We start from the raw sequence: 14,439 nt of genomic DNA on the forward strand, positions 1-14,439 counted from the left end.
ACACATATATATGTTCACATATATATATGTATATATATATATATATATATATATATATATATATATATAATCTCACTCTGTCAAAAGCTTACCAGTAAGGCAGCTGGGGGCGTGGCTTAGTGGTAGAGTGCCTAGCATGTATAAATTCTGAGTTTAGGGCTGGCAAGATGGCTCAGTGGTTAAGAACACTGACTGCTCTTCCAAAGGTCCTGAGTTCAAATCCCAGCAACCACATGGTGGCTCCCAACCACTTGTAATGAGATCTGACACCCTCTTCTGGTGCGTCTGAAGTTAGCTACAATGTACTTACATATAATAATAAATAAATCTTTAAAAAAATTTTAAAAAATTCTGAGTTTAGCTCCCAGTACTGCTAAATTAACTAATTAATAATAAATTAAGCCAGGTGTGGTGGTGCACATCATCTTTAATTGCAACACTGTTGGGCAGAGGCAGAGGCAGATAGATAGATAGATAGATACCCACAGCTGCTCTAAGATAGCAGGGCCAAACACAAATATCAATCAATGGATGTGTTTATTCATCAGCACAAGGGTGAGAAGCATTTGTATAGCTTAATTTTAACAGTCTCAGGCTGTTAAACCCAGGCTGGCGTTGAACCCTGATCCTCTTACACCTCCCAGGATCTAGAATCACAGGCCCGGCGTGACTGTACCCAGCTACAGAGGAAAGGATGGTTGTTTTTTCATCCTTGTGTGGCAGGGTCTTGTGGTAACTGGCTGGTGGCTGGTGGCTTGGAAGTCATGGAGATCCTGCTGCTCTTGTCTCCCAGTTTGTGGAGGCTTGCCAGTAGTGTTTACTGTAATGACCGCTCATAGTGATTATAGCCAGGATGGTAATCACTGTTCATTCAGATCAGGGTTGGGTTTGTAGCTCTGTGGTCCAGGGCTTGCTGATCTTGTGCAGGGCCCAGGGGCTCCATCCCTAGTGCCCTTTGCACAGAGACATCTGTGATTTAAGCCCCCCTTTTTTTTTACATTCAAGAAACAAAAAACAAGCTGGGGTTGGTGGCACAAGCTGACTGGCCTACAAAGAGAGTTCAGGAAAAGCCTGGAGTATAGACTAAGAGGCTTCCCCATCTCCTTCAACAAAGAATGAAGAGAAAACATATACAAAGAGATGCCCTTGCTCTTTTTTTTTTTTCATTTTTTTTTAATTAGGTATTTTCCTTATTTACATTTCCAATGCTATCCCAAAAGTCCCCCATACCCTCCCCCCCCNCTCCCCCCCCCCCCCACTCCCCCTTTTTGGCCCTGGTGTTCCCCTGTACTGGGGAATATAAAGTTTGCAAGTCCAATGGGCCTCTCTTTCCAAAGATGGCCGACTAGGCCATCTTTTGNTACATANGCAGCTAGAGTCAAGAGCTCCGGGGTACTGGTTAGTTCATATTGTTGTTCCACCTATAGGGCTGCAGATCCCTTTAGCTCCTTGGGTACTTTCTCTAGCTCCTCCATTGGGGGCCCTGTGATCCATCCAATAGCTGACTGTGAGCACCCACTTAGATGTTTGCTAGGCCCCGCCCTTGCTCTTAACAAACAGGAAGTATTTGGGATAGGAGTATACTAGCACCTGTTTATTCTCTCAGACAGGAAAATAAATGCATGTATATGCAGGAGGCAGACTTAAAAGCAAATGAGGCAAAATATAAACAAGTGGGTAACCTGCTTTTAAATTTTGTATATTCCTTGTATTTGTATTATGACTTTAAAAAATTTGTTTTTCATTTATTTATATGAGGGCAATTTTTCAAGACTCCCTTCCTTTCCACGATGTTGGTTCTAGGGATTGAACTCAGCTCTTCAGACTTGACAACAAGTGTCTTTACCCACTGAGCCATCTTACCAGCCCTCTTGATAAAGTGTGGTACTTTAATATCGTACTTAGGAAGCCGAGGCAAGTGAATCTCTGACTTCAAAGCCAGCCTGCTCTACACTGGGTGATTCAAGCCAGCCAAGGCTACATAGACCCTATTTCAAAAGTCAAACAAACAAAACTTGTCTTATTCATAAAGGATTCTCTCAAGTAAAGTTTTATCATAAAGCATACATTAAAACTAGGCCTGGGGGCTGGCGAGATGGCTCCGCAGGTAAGAGCACTGACTGTTCTTCCGAAGGTCCTGAGTTCAAATCCCAGCAACCACATGGTGGCTCACAACCATCCGTAGTGAGATCTGATGCCCTCTTCTGGTGTGTCTAAAGACAACTACAGTGTACTTACATATAATAATAATAATAAAATCTTAAAAAAATAAAACAAAACAAAACTAGGCCTGGTAGTATATAATTCTGGCACTTGGGAGGTAGAAGTAGACAAGATTAGAAATTCAAGTTCTCCCACAGGGCAAGGCTATTCTGTTTTACTAGAAACCGTGACTCCAAAGAAAAGCAAACAAGGGCTGAAGAGATGGCTCAGCAGTTAGGAGCATTGAATCTTCTTACCGAGGATCCAGGTTAGACTCCAAGCACCCACAGCATTTGGAACTCCAGTTCCAGGGAATTCAACACCTCCATCTGACCTCCACAGAAACCAAGCACACATGCAGTACACAGACAGACAGGCAAAACACTCGTGCATATAAGATAGAAACAAATCTTAAAGCCGGGCAGTAGTAGTGGCGCACGCACGCCTTTAATCCCAGCACTCCGGAGGCAGAGGCAGGCGGATTTCTGAGTTTGAGGCCAGCCTGGTCTACAAAGTGAGTTCCAGGACAGCCAGAGCTATACAGAGAAACCCTGNCGGAGGCAGAGGCAGGCGGATTTCTGAGTTTGAGGCCAGCCTGGTCTACAAAGTGAGTTCCAGGACAGCCAGAGCTATACAGAGAAACCCTGTCTTGAAAAACCAAAATAAATAAAATAAAATAAAATAAATGCCTCCCTCTTCCACCCAGGTTTCACTCCACTCTTCCCAAACTCAGGCTGATGCTCTTTGCTCTGTCTTTTTACGGGCAGTCTTGTGGCTCAAGTGAGTTGACCAATATGGCCAATGGCTTTTCAAACTGTAAAGTTTTGTGCTCTCTGGAGATTATTTTCTTTCTTTCAACAAGGTCTCATTGCATGACCCTGGCTGACCTGACTTGTAAAGGAGACCAGACTGGCCAGAGATCATCCAGTCTGCCTCTGAAGTGCTGGAATTTAAAGGTATGCATCACCACACCTCCCGGGAGGTAGTTCTCTTTCTTTCTTTTTAAAAATAAGTTTATTATTTTGTATGTATGGGTGTTTAGCTTCTTGTGGAAGTCAGAAGAGGGTGTACGGGCTCTGGAATTGGAGTTACCTATAGTTGTGAGCTGCCATGTGGGTGCTGGAAATTGACCCCTGTTCTTCTGGAAGATCAGCCAGTGCTCTTAACCACTGAGCCATCTGTCCAGTTCTGTCTGTAGTTTTCTTACTCCCATTTTCCTTAACTTTTCCTTCTGGGTGTGGGGAAGGAGGATTTAGACAGGGTCTTATATAGCCACAGTCCAGTCTGGTCTGGAACTTGCTCTGTCACTGAGGTTGGCCTTAAATTCCTTAAACTCCCAAGTGCTGGGATTCTAGGTAGGATCCACCACGCCCTGATTCTCTTGACAGAGTCATTCCCAAGTGACAGACCAAGACCACCTACCTGCTCATCCAGACTCTTTTTTTTTTCCGGTCTTTTTGAGACAGGGTTTCTCTGTATAGCCCTGGAACTCACTTTGTAGACCAGGCTGGCCTCGAACTCAGAAATCCACCTGTCTCTGCCTCCCAAGGCTGGGATTAAAGGCTTGCGCCAGGCTCATCCAGACTCTTTTAAGGCATCCTCTTTTGCACCAACTTCCGGACACACTTCAGAGCCCTGGCAGTCAAGACATTCCTGCTGTTCCTCTTCCCTAGGGGGCCAGGTCCAGGCTGGGCTGGGCTTTCTCTCCTTTTGTCTTTTGACCAGTCTACCTTTTTTTAAGTGGAAAAGGGCCCAGGAAGTGTTAAAACTTGAAGTTCCCACAATAGTCGCCATTTGCCCATTTACTCACTAACCAGGAAGAAGGGCAGGAGGAAAGCTGTGTTTAACAGGAGTTAGAGCCCCAGAGGCAGGAGACCTGTGGAGATTCATTCATTCAACAAACTTGTATTGAGTTAATTCCTTTTGATGCTAGTCTCCCTGTGGACTTGTGCTCCTTAGAGAGATGTGGCTTCCAGTTCCCATCTAGATGGAAGATGGAAGCCACCTCTGCCCCACAAGGAGATGCAGACAAGACTATACAAAACAACCTCAGGCGGGTTTCAGTGTTATAGGAACACGAAGAACTAGAAGGATTTGAAGGCTGTTCTGTTTGGTGATAAGAAAGCCTCTTCCTGTGATAGATCTGGGGAAACAAAGTCTGAAAGGAGGAAAGAGGCCAAAGCTTTCCTTAGAAGGACAATGCTTGGTGTGTAGGAGGAGCAGCAAAGCAGAAGAGGTTGTAGTGAAGTCAGGGAGCCAACAAAATAAAAGATCTGTGAAAGCCGAGCCTGCATGTGCTAGGCCTTGAAGCTAGCCGAGCCTTTGCAATCATTCCATTTGTTTATCCCTTTAACGTATATTTATTTAGTGTCTACTTTAGTGATCACCACCTAATGTATGGAGACAGACAAGCAGGAAAACAAATAAACATGAACACGTCAGGTGCCTATCATAAACATTTGTGTTTCTCCAGTGGTTCAGCGTGGGCCTTTTGGCCTAGGCAGTCCTAAGCTGCAGGGTAGGGCTCCTCCCCAGCTGGCACGAGGAACCCAGGTAGTTGGGGGAACATGTATGCTTTTTCTTCCTCCAAGGCCTCCTCTCCCCTCAAGATGGCTGACAAAGGCCAAGCTAGGTGAAAGTAGAAAGCAGTACGGGGTCCCCAGCGGGTGACCCATAGGGCCACCACAGCGCCCTGGACAGCTTTGCAGCGGAGGGATGGTCGAAAAGCCCATGCAGGGTTGCTGTGTGACTCCAGCAGGAGCTCTTCCCTCTCTGGGCCGCTCATCCAGACCTGTGAGTGTGCTTGTATGTGCGTGTGTGCATCTGATCTGGATTGGGGGACAGGAAAGGGGGGTGTCTCAGGTGGAGAGGGCTGGGAGCTATCCGTGGGCTCCGGTTATCTAGGAGGGTGACCCGCAAGGTATAGGGGGCCCAGGGGAGGCTCCCGAGGAGGAGGGGCGAGGAAGCTCGGCAGGGATTTCAAATCTCCCTCGCCCGTCCCCTAGGCCCGGCCGGCTGGTGAGTGGCTGCGGCGGGGGCGCCCCCCGGGCGGGGGCGGGGCCAGGGCCGGGCCCGGGTTACAAGGGCAGCGGCGCCGCCCCCTCCCCACCCACTCCCGTGCGCGCCCGGCCTGTAGCGTCCTCGCCTGTAGCCGCCCCTCGCCTCGCAGCCGCAGCCCGCGTGGACGCTCTCGCCTGAGCGCCGCGGACTTGCCCGGGTGGCCCACTGGCGCGCAGGCGAGCGCACGGGCGCTCCAGTCCGGCAGCGCGGGGGTTAAGCGGCCCAAGTAAACGTAGCGCGGCGATCGGCGCCGGAGATTCGCGAACCCGACACTCCGCGCCGCCCGCCGGCCAGGACCCGCGGCGCGACCGCGGCGCCGCGCCACAGCCAGCCTCGCGACAGGTGAGCGCCACGCGCCCCTCGTGGGCTGGGACCTGGTGGTTGGGGCTGTGTGGGTTCCGGGGCGACAGGTCCCCTGGTGGCGCCTGGATGTTTGCCGGGGTCGGGGAGAACCGGGCGCGTGGCGCTTAGCGGGACGGGGACACGGGGACTGGGCACGGGGACAGAGGAAGCGAAGTCCCCGCTGCACTCCGCCACTCTGAAGAGTTGAGGGGAGGAGACCTGCAGCAACTTTTCTGGAGTGTAGAGTTGAGAACACTTGGGAGCGGAGTGGGGCCCGAGCGGTGGCTGTCCCCGGGACCCAAAGTCCTTCCTAGCCCAGTTCTTACCCAGAGCCTCCTCGGGGAGGAAAGGCTGGGATGTAGAGGCAGAAGTTGTTTCGTCAATGTAGTAGTGGTTGTGGATCCGTTCTGACTTGGAACCTCGCACTCCCAGGTTGGGATGGCGCTCTGGGTACCAGCAAGTGGGGATGCGAGATGGGCGTTGTCCCCGGGGTCCTCCGGAGCGTTGCCGGCTGCTGGGAGGGGCTGGGTGAGCACACCTGGCCGGGGAGGAGCCAGCGGGGGGGCGGTTCCTCACGGTGCCGGCTGCCCTAGGGGCTCACTTTCCATTCTTAGCCTTCTTCCGGGGTGAGGTGGCCCCACTACCTAGTCCATACACTGAGTCCTTAATTATAAAATGACCCTCTGCCTCCACTTCCTAGCGGTCAATCGTCCATGCTTCAGGGATTGCTTTATACCTGTGGAATCCGTCCAGGCTAGAGGGTGCAATCAAAGCGGAGACCTACTTAACTGCGTTCCCAAGGTTGGACTGCACGGAGGAGAAAAGTTTCTTGCTCCAGTCTCACCTGTGGCAACAGCAGTCCTGTGATCTCCATGCCTCTGCCTGTGATTTCCCTGTGATTCCTGCTTTACACTGGGAGGCATATGAATTAAGATGAATTAAGGCCTCAGTAGAGTGCTTCCGGACTTGTGGATGTTGTGGGCTTTGGGCTGGTGGCACTCACCGACCTTCCTCTGTCCACCAGGCCCGCTGAGGCTTGTGCCAGACCTTGGAAACCTCAGGTATACACCTTTCCAGACGCGGGATCTCCCCTCCCCAACCCATAGTGCCTTGGGACCAAATCCAGGGCCTTCTTTCAGGTAAGCCACCCACCACCACTGCATTACACCTCCCAGCTTCAAGGTAAACTTCCGTAAGGTTGGTAATACACCAGGCACCTATCTTTATTGTGTGGTTGGCCTCATTACCTCCCGGCACATGGTTGGAAGCAGACTGCCCATCTCGGGCAAGCACTGTCTTGGATTTGTGCTTAAATCCTACTATCGCAAAAGCAATTACAGTACTATCCATGTGCCATAGTTGCTATAGAAAGCCATGTGCAATAGAAACAGTTCACTAAGGTTAGGGAGGAAGCCAGCTTGTGGGGTCTTCAACCCTCCATCTTCAAGGTGGGATAAGCACACAATGGCACAGCACCTGGAGTAGGCCTCAGTATTCGAATGTTGAGGTACGCTGGGGCCGAGCGGAATGGAAAGTCACCCCTGCCAGCCCCTCCTTTTCCTGCCTCCCCGAGGTACTGTTTCATTCTCAGCTATGGAGGCATTTCTAAACCATCATTGTCTGTGACTGGGGAGTTGGCAGGAAGGGCTGTCTTTGTTTCCTTTTTAAAAAAAAATTTATATTTTATTCTGTACGTGTGTGCACGAACGGGCCATCATTGTGAAGGTCAGAGGAAAACATGTGGCAGGCAACACACTCTACCATGTGGGTCTGGAGATCAAGCTAAGGACGTCAGCCTTGGCTGCAAGTGTCTTTACCTGCAGGGCCATCTCCACTCCATCACCGGCCCCTTTGTTCCCTGTTGGAAAAGGGCTGTGTTGTTTATGGTTTGGGGCCACTTTTTTTTTTCCTCCTTCCCCCTCCATGTTTGAGGATTGCTAAAGGTGTAATTGACAAGCTAAGCAAAATCCTTCACCTTTCCTGTTGGGGTGGGGAGAGCTGAGACAAAGGGGCTGGTGAGGCTGCTGGGGCCAGCCACATCCTTCTTAAAGCCATAGGCCAAACTCTTACCCCTACAAAGGTTGGGGGAGGGGAGAAGAGGATCTTGTAGCTGCAGGGGGCTGAGGGAGAAGGAAGGGAGGTGGGGCTGACGAGGCTGCTTCCCTGCTTGCCCTTCCTCTAGCCATGTGGTGCCTCTGACCCAGAGACTCCTGTCACCCTTCATTATCACAGCCCAAGGCACCCGATTGCAGTGGACATTTGGACAAGTACGCCGTCCAGGGAAGTGTCCTTTGGCATTCCTTTGTCCCAAACCAACTTCCATGTGGGCGCCACCTCTAGTTCTGGATACCACTTCCAAGATAGCGCTTGCTAAATCTGAAGTTTCCTAGTTTTTTTTCCCTTTTTCTTTTTTCCATAAGAAATAGGGCCTTCTGTGTTGCATAAAGGTGTCTTTACCCCCAAGTAGTGGCATGCATCACCAGGCCTGGCCTCAGCTGTGTTCTGTTGGGTGGTCTGGCCTGTTCTGGCCTGGCTTGTTTCTTCCTCTCCCCACCAATCTCCCTCCATTTCCTTCCTCAGGCCATGTCTAAATGTTGCTCACATCTTTTGCGAAGTGTGACTGTGTGCGCGTGTCTCAGGGACCCCTTTGTAGGTTGTAGGACGGAGGCTCTGGGAGATCTAGGCACTTCCATGATTGTGACTAGCTTTTAGTAGGGGACATTTACACTTTAACATTTTCTGCCATCTCAGGATGGATTGCTCTGCAGAAGGACAGATACCCAGTGCAGATATTCAGGTGTGTCTGTCTCTGGCTGACACAGGTACGTTGGCTGCTGTGTTGAGTTAGTTTCCTGAGGCTCTCTCCTAGCTGAGTTCCCACCAGTGGCAAGAAGGGTCACATGGGATCCAGGATAATTTTAGATTAGTGAACTGATTGCTCACTCACAGTTGAGTAAAAAGCCCCCTGTCAGCTGGGCATGGTGGCGCATGTCTTTAATCCCAGCACTCAGGAGGCAGGGGCAGGTGGATTTCTGAGTTCGAGGCCAGCTTGGTCTACAGAGGGAGCTCCAGGATAGCCAGAGCTACACAGAGAAGCCCTGTCTCGAAAAACCAGAAAAAAAAAAAATAGCCCCGTGTCTGCAGGGTAACAGGATGTTGAAGCAGCCTTAGCAGGGCCCAGGATTGACAGTCTGCTTAAGAGGCTATGTGCTAGGCCTCACTTGGTCTATCTATAAAGTGAACAAGGGAGAATCTTTCCTTTTCTTTCTTTTTTTTTTTTTTTATATTTTTATTACATATTTTCCTCAATTACATTTCCAATACTATCCCAAAAGTCCCCCATAGCGCCCCCCACTTCCCTACCCACCCATTCCCATTCTTTTGGCCCTGGCATTCCCCTATATTGGGGCATATAAAGTTTGCAAGTCCAATGGGCCTCTCTTTCCATTGATGGCCGACTAGGCCATCTTTCGATACATATGCAGCTAGAGACAAGAGCTCCAGGGTTCTGGTTAGTACATCATGTTGTTCCAACAATAGGGTTGCAGATCCCTTTAGCTCCTTGGGTACTTTCTCTAGCTTCTCCATTGGGAGCCCTGTGATACATCTTTTTTTTTTCTTTATGGACTGCCTAACATTTAAAAAAATTTTATTTTATTATGTATGTGAGTATACTGTCACTTTCTTCAGACACACCAGAAGATGGCATCAGATCCCATTGCAGATGGTGGTTGTGAGCTACCACGTGGTTGGTGAGAATTGAACTCAGGACCTCTGGAGGAGCACTCTTAACCATTGAGTCATTTCTCCAGCCCTGGGAGGCTTGTTTTTTAAGGAGCTAATTACTGTCTAATTGCTGGAGATGCTAAAGTTCAGGTTATCGAAAAGGACGCCGCCCGGGAGTCAAATGTTGAGGATGTAGTTCAGTAGTAGAACGCTTCCTCAGCCAGCATGAGGCCCTGGGTTTAATCCATTGTACTGTGCGCACATGAAACAATACATTCTAGCTTTTGTTTGCTTTTTGAGTCTTGCTGTGTATCGCTGGTGTTGCGACCTATGGCATGTAGCACAGCCTGGCCGTTATTTTGCTTCGGTGCTTTGTGCTTAGATTATGGGCATGAGCCACGAGTCTTGCTTGCTTTTGTTCTTGCTGGGGATTGAATCCAGGGGGCCCTGTTTATAATATGCAAGTCCACAACCTCTGAACTACACATAGTCTCGCTGGGGTGTTGTAGGCAAGAGTCTTGCTGTAGGGAGGCTTAATGAGAGCTGGGTTTCAAGTCTGTCTCTGTCAAGCTCAACATTTAGTGTTCACAGTTTTGAGTGACTGGTTTTTCAATGGGCCTTACTGGTGACCAGCAGTGTTTAATGCTCTATTGTAGGGTAAGGCTTGATCTTTACTTGGCACTGCCCCCTCAAAGGAAAAGAAAAAAAAAAAAAGCAGGTGTGCTGGGTTTCTGTTACTGAATCTGCTTGAAAAAAATTTTTTCCCCCTGACCAATGAGCTCTTCTAGCGCACAGCTTGAGGTGTGAGTAAGAGTTTGTGAGCTTGTGTTTTTGCCTCCCCTGGACCTAGGCTGTATAATCCCTTGCGCTCCTGTCCAAGGCTTAGCCTGTGTGGATGTCAACAACAGAACAAACTGAGGAAGGACACCTGGGAGAGGGAAGAGGCTAGCTGATCTTCTGCAGTCGTTTCCGTGAGGTGCAGCCACATTTACTTCCGATTGTATGTGTGCTTGGGCCAGTGCTGGGGCTATGAGACCAACTTGGGGTCACATTACCAACGCCATCACTGCTTCCTGAGGCTCCATGAGTGGGCTGTACTGATTTTTTTCAGCTGCAGCAGGGGGTTGAGCATCATATAGTTGAAGAAGCGCTTGATGAGTCCAGGGACCTGGTGAGAGATGGTTGCTTAGGCTAGCCACATCAGAAGGTAGGTACTGGAGGTAGGGCTTACCTGTGTTTTACCAAAGGCAGAGTAGAACAAGGATTAGGAAAACCCTGAAGAAATGTGTTCTTCCTTGCTCTGGACAAAGAGGGACCAACAGCAACAGTGTAGTTCAGGTGCCTGAACTTGTCTTTGCTAGACTAGTCTGCCTCTGTTCTCTGATGATTACAATTATACCTTCCTTAATATTTATATTTTTTTGTATATGAGTATACTGTAGCTATCTTCAGACACACCAGAAGAGGGCATCAGATCCCATTAAAGATGGTTGTGAGCCACCTTGTGGTTGCTGGGAATTGAGCTCAGGACCTCTGGAAGAACAGTCTGTCCTCTTAACCTCTGAACCATCTCTCCAGCCCCACGTGCAGGTTTCTCTACTTGAACATGGCCCCTTCTATCTAGCAAGAGCTGTCCTCACCTGCCTTTCAGTAGTTCTCCTTAGTGGCTGTGTAAAAATCTCTGCTTTTCCAGGTTTAATACAAACAGTCACTTGTTTGCAGATTTCGCTATGACATTACAATGACTAGACCACTCATCTGCTTATCTTTGATTATTTTAAAATTTGATGAGAGGTTCTGGAGAGATGGCTCAGCAGTTAAGAGCACTGGCTGTTCTATGAGAGGACCCAAGTGGTGGATTCCCAGCATCCACAACTCTATAATCCCAGTTCTAGGGGATCTGATGCCCTTTTGGCCTCTGCAGGTAGTAGACACACAAACACACACACACACACACAGAGTATACATGCAGACAAAACACTTTATACAGAAATGAAGGTAAGATTTTACTTAAAGATTATTGAAATGGGGTCTTGCCTTGTAGACCTGGGTACTTGTTCTGTAGTCTAGGCTGGCCTCAAACTTTTGGTTTTAGTCTCCAGAGAGCTTGTAGCAGGATGAGAAAGCCACATTCTGGGCTTGATTTTTTTTTTTTTTTTTTAATCTGTTGAAAGTACACGTCCATCAATGCCCATTTCTATCACAGGTGACATGATGGTGTGTAAGGCGATTTTTGGAACTTGGCAGAATTTGATTCCGAGACATGGGTAGCATGGCTATTTTGGGTAGCATGTTAGTATGCTTTAATCCTAGTACTCAAGAGACAGAGGCAGATTGGTCTTGACTGAGTTCAAGGCCAGCCTGGTACCAGGCTAAACAAACCCCAAACCAAAACAGTGTGTTGAATGCACTCAAACCCAGGACAGTCCTGTGACAGTCAGGACGACTTGAGGTAGCTTGTTCTCCTTGTATTCCTGGGGATTGGAGTCACATTGCCAGGCTTGGCGGCTTCTTTATGTGATGCGTGGTGAGCCATCTCTCTGACCTTCTGCATTTAAATTTTTTGTTTTGTCTTGTTTTCAAGATGGTTTCTCTGTGTAGATCTGATTGTCCTGGAACTTGCTCTGTAGACCAGGCTGGCCTCAAACTCAGAGATCCGTCTGCCTCTACTTCCTAAGCGCTGGGATGAAAGGCGTGCACTACCACCACCTGGCTTGCGTTATTTCAGTCAAGATTTCGTTTTATTTTGTGGGTGTTTTGCCTGTACCTGTCTGCACCATATCCACTTAGTATTCTCAGACACCAGAAGAAGGTGTCCTGGAAGAGCAGTGAGGACTAATTTAAGCCATCTTTAGCCTCATACTTAATTTTAACTTACTCTACCTCTGTCCCAGGCCTTGTAAGGACCCCTGCAGTGGCCCAAGTCTCTGATTCTTATGTTGTGACCCTGACAAGGCTCTACTTCCTCTGAGTTGTAGTGTGTCCTCCTGTAGAATGGAGCCTGTCTGCTGTGTTTCACTGTGAGGCACAAGGGAAGTACTCCCAGCACATCTGCTCACAGCTGTCCTTATGGAACAGGCAAGGGAGGACTCCAGGGAGGCTGTGGGTTCTCAGTGCCTCCACACAGCAACTCCGGGAATGGAGCAGGTGAGACCTCTCTTCCTTGGTTCTGTCCTGAGGCTGGAGGCGAGGCACAGACCTCCATTTGCTCCCCTTCATGATCTTAACCCCCTCCTTCTTGCTTATCTACTGTAATTTTCTAGTAGGAATGCTAAACTGGCTATTCCTTCTCAGGAGGTGTCAGGGAGGTTACAGGATGCTGTGGAATAGCTCTTTTGCTGGCTAGCCTGGAAGAGATGGATGGTATCAGCTCTAAATTGCTGGGGTTGGAAGGAGTTCCTGGGCCCCTCTTGAGTCTAATCCATGGTCTGGGAAAGGGTCAGATATTACCTTTGCTCCTGAGGTTAGGAAGCCACTTCTTGGAAGGTAAATACAACAGTAGATCATACTTCATGCCATGGAGTGCCCCTGAGACCTGGAGTGGCTGGTGAACCCTTAATAGCATTTAAGGGCCTGTCTGCTTGTCTCTGGAAACATCATTGGTAAGGCCTGCGCCCTCTGGACTCCTTGGGCATTAGAATTGACAGGGTCATTAACTTCTCTCCTGCATAGATTCCTGGGAGATGTATGTTTGTGCTGTTCAGGCTACTTGAAAGCAGAGAGCAGAGAACATTACCTGTGTTCAATTTGACACAGTGTGTCAGCCACACTGGAAAATCCCTTGCAGAGGTGACACCTCCTGAGAAGGAATAGCCAGTTTAGCATTCCTACTAGAAAATTACAGTAGATAAGGCCAGTTGGCTTATGATAGGAGTTATATTACTCAAGAAGTGCTAGTGTTGAACCAGAAGCCAACATTTAGCCTGAAGCCAAAATGAGGTACCTGAGAAGAGATTTGTTATCTGGAATCACATACCAATCCCTGGTGGTGAGCTGCGTTTCGGTGTCACCAGGCTCTACGAGTGCATGTTATGTTCCCTTTGCCTAAGTCATACACCCAGTCTGGCATTCCCCTCCCTCGACTCTTTTATTTTAGAGACAAGGTCTAACTTAGAGCCCTGGATGGCCTGGAACTTACTATGTAGACCAGGAATGTGCACACTGTGATCTTGCCTGGTGTTTGAGGAGGTTAGGAGTCAGATCCCAGGAACTGGAGTCATGGTAGTTATAAAGCCACTTTGTGAGGTGTGTGTGTGTCATGAACCTCAAGTCAGGTCGGTCCTCTGCCAGGAAACTGCTCTTAACAACTGAGGTATCCCTACAGCCCCAGTATGCAAGGGGGCAGTTCTGCCGTGAAGTCTATCCCTGGGCAGCCAGGTAATGGACCATAATGATGGGGTTCATTTCCACATCCTGCCTGCGGGTCCAGGTGGGTTTGTGAGATGTTGAGGTGCTTTGGGGAAGGTATGCCGCCCACCTTTCAGACACTGGCTCACTAGGCACCGCTAATGCCCCAGGGGAAGGTCCAGGGTAGTTAATCATTGTCAGCGCTGGGCAGCAGGTCCTCTTGGATGGACCTGTGTAGAAAGAGGGCACACACCTGTCTGACTTCTGGTTGACCCAGATAGGGCCTGTCTGAGGGACTGAAGTCCAAGGCTGTGTGAGAAAACCCACTACTGACCCTGGCTGAGAGGTCACGCATGTCCTTGCTTTAGGCCTGACTCCACACCAGCTCTTCACTCTGCCTCCTCCTCAGAGTGTGCCTCGAGGGAGCTTCAGCCTCCCTCTTGTGCCAGGTGGTGCTGATCTTGTCTGAGGGGACATGCTCTTCTGAATACATACAGCCCACCCAGCAGCTTTCCTGAAGGTCTGCCTCCCTGGCCTCAGGAAATGGCCACAGTCAACTAGTTAGTTCTACCAAATCATGGTGCCTGGCTGATGGGACCGGATCAGACACTTCCCTTGTCCATGGGGAGCAGAAGAGAGTCCTTGTGTTAAGAAAAAGTCAAGCCGGGCGTGGTGGCGCACACCTTTAATCCCAGCACTCGGGAGGCAGAGGCAGGCGGATTTCTGAGTTCGAGGCCAGCCTGGTCTACAGAGTGAGCTCCA

The 14,439-nt window shown here is 49.2% G+C and overlaps 1 protein-coding gene across 9 annotated transcripts in view; it reads left to right on the plus strand.

Annotated features, from left to right (window-relative positions):
- Positions 1-5,308: 5,308 nt before the first annotated feature.
- The window catches only part of LOC110311249 (DNA (cytosine-5)-methyltransferase 3B), a 38,896-nt gene continuing 29,765 nt past the window's right edge, over positions 5,309-14,439 (plus strand). For 3 of the 9 annotated variants that reach the window (XM_021184522.2, XM_029473991.1, XM_029473997.1), the window contains exons 1-2: positions 5,543-5,604; positions 6,629-6,743. The gene's annotated coding sequence lies outside the window, so the exon portion shown is untranslated. Of the gene's footprint in view, positions 5,605-6,628; positions 6,744-10,249; positions 10,307-14,439 lie in introns of those variants that run through there. The other 6 variants (XM_029473994.1, XM_029473998.1, XM_029473996.1 and 3 more) reach the window with 4 other exon arrangements.

The sequence above is a fragment of the Mus caroli genome, chromosome 2 (assembly GCF_900094665.2).
Source record: "Mus caroli chromosome 2, CAROLI_EIJ_v1.1, whole genome shotgun sequence".
Taxonomy (NCBI): domain Eukaryota; kingdom Metazoa; phylum Chordata; class Mammalia; order Rodentia; family Muridae; genus Mus; species Mus caroli.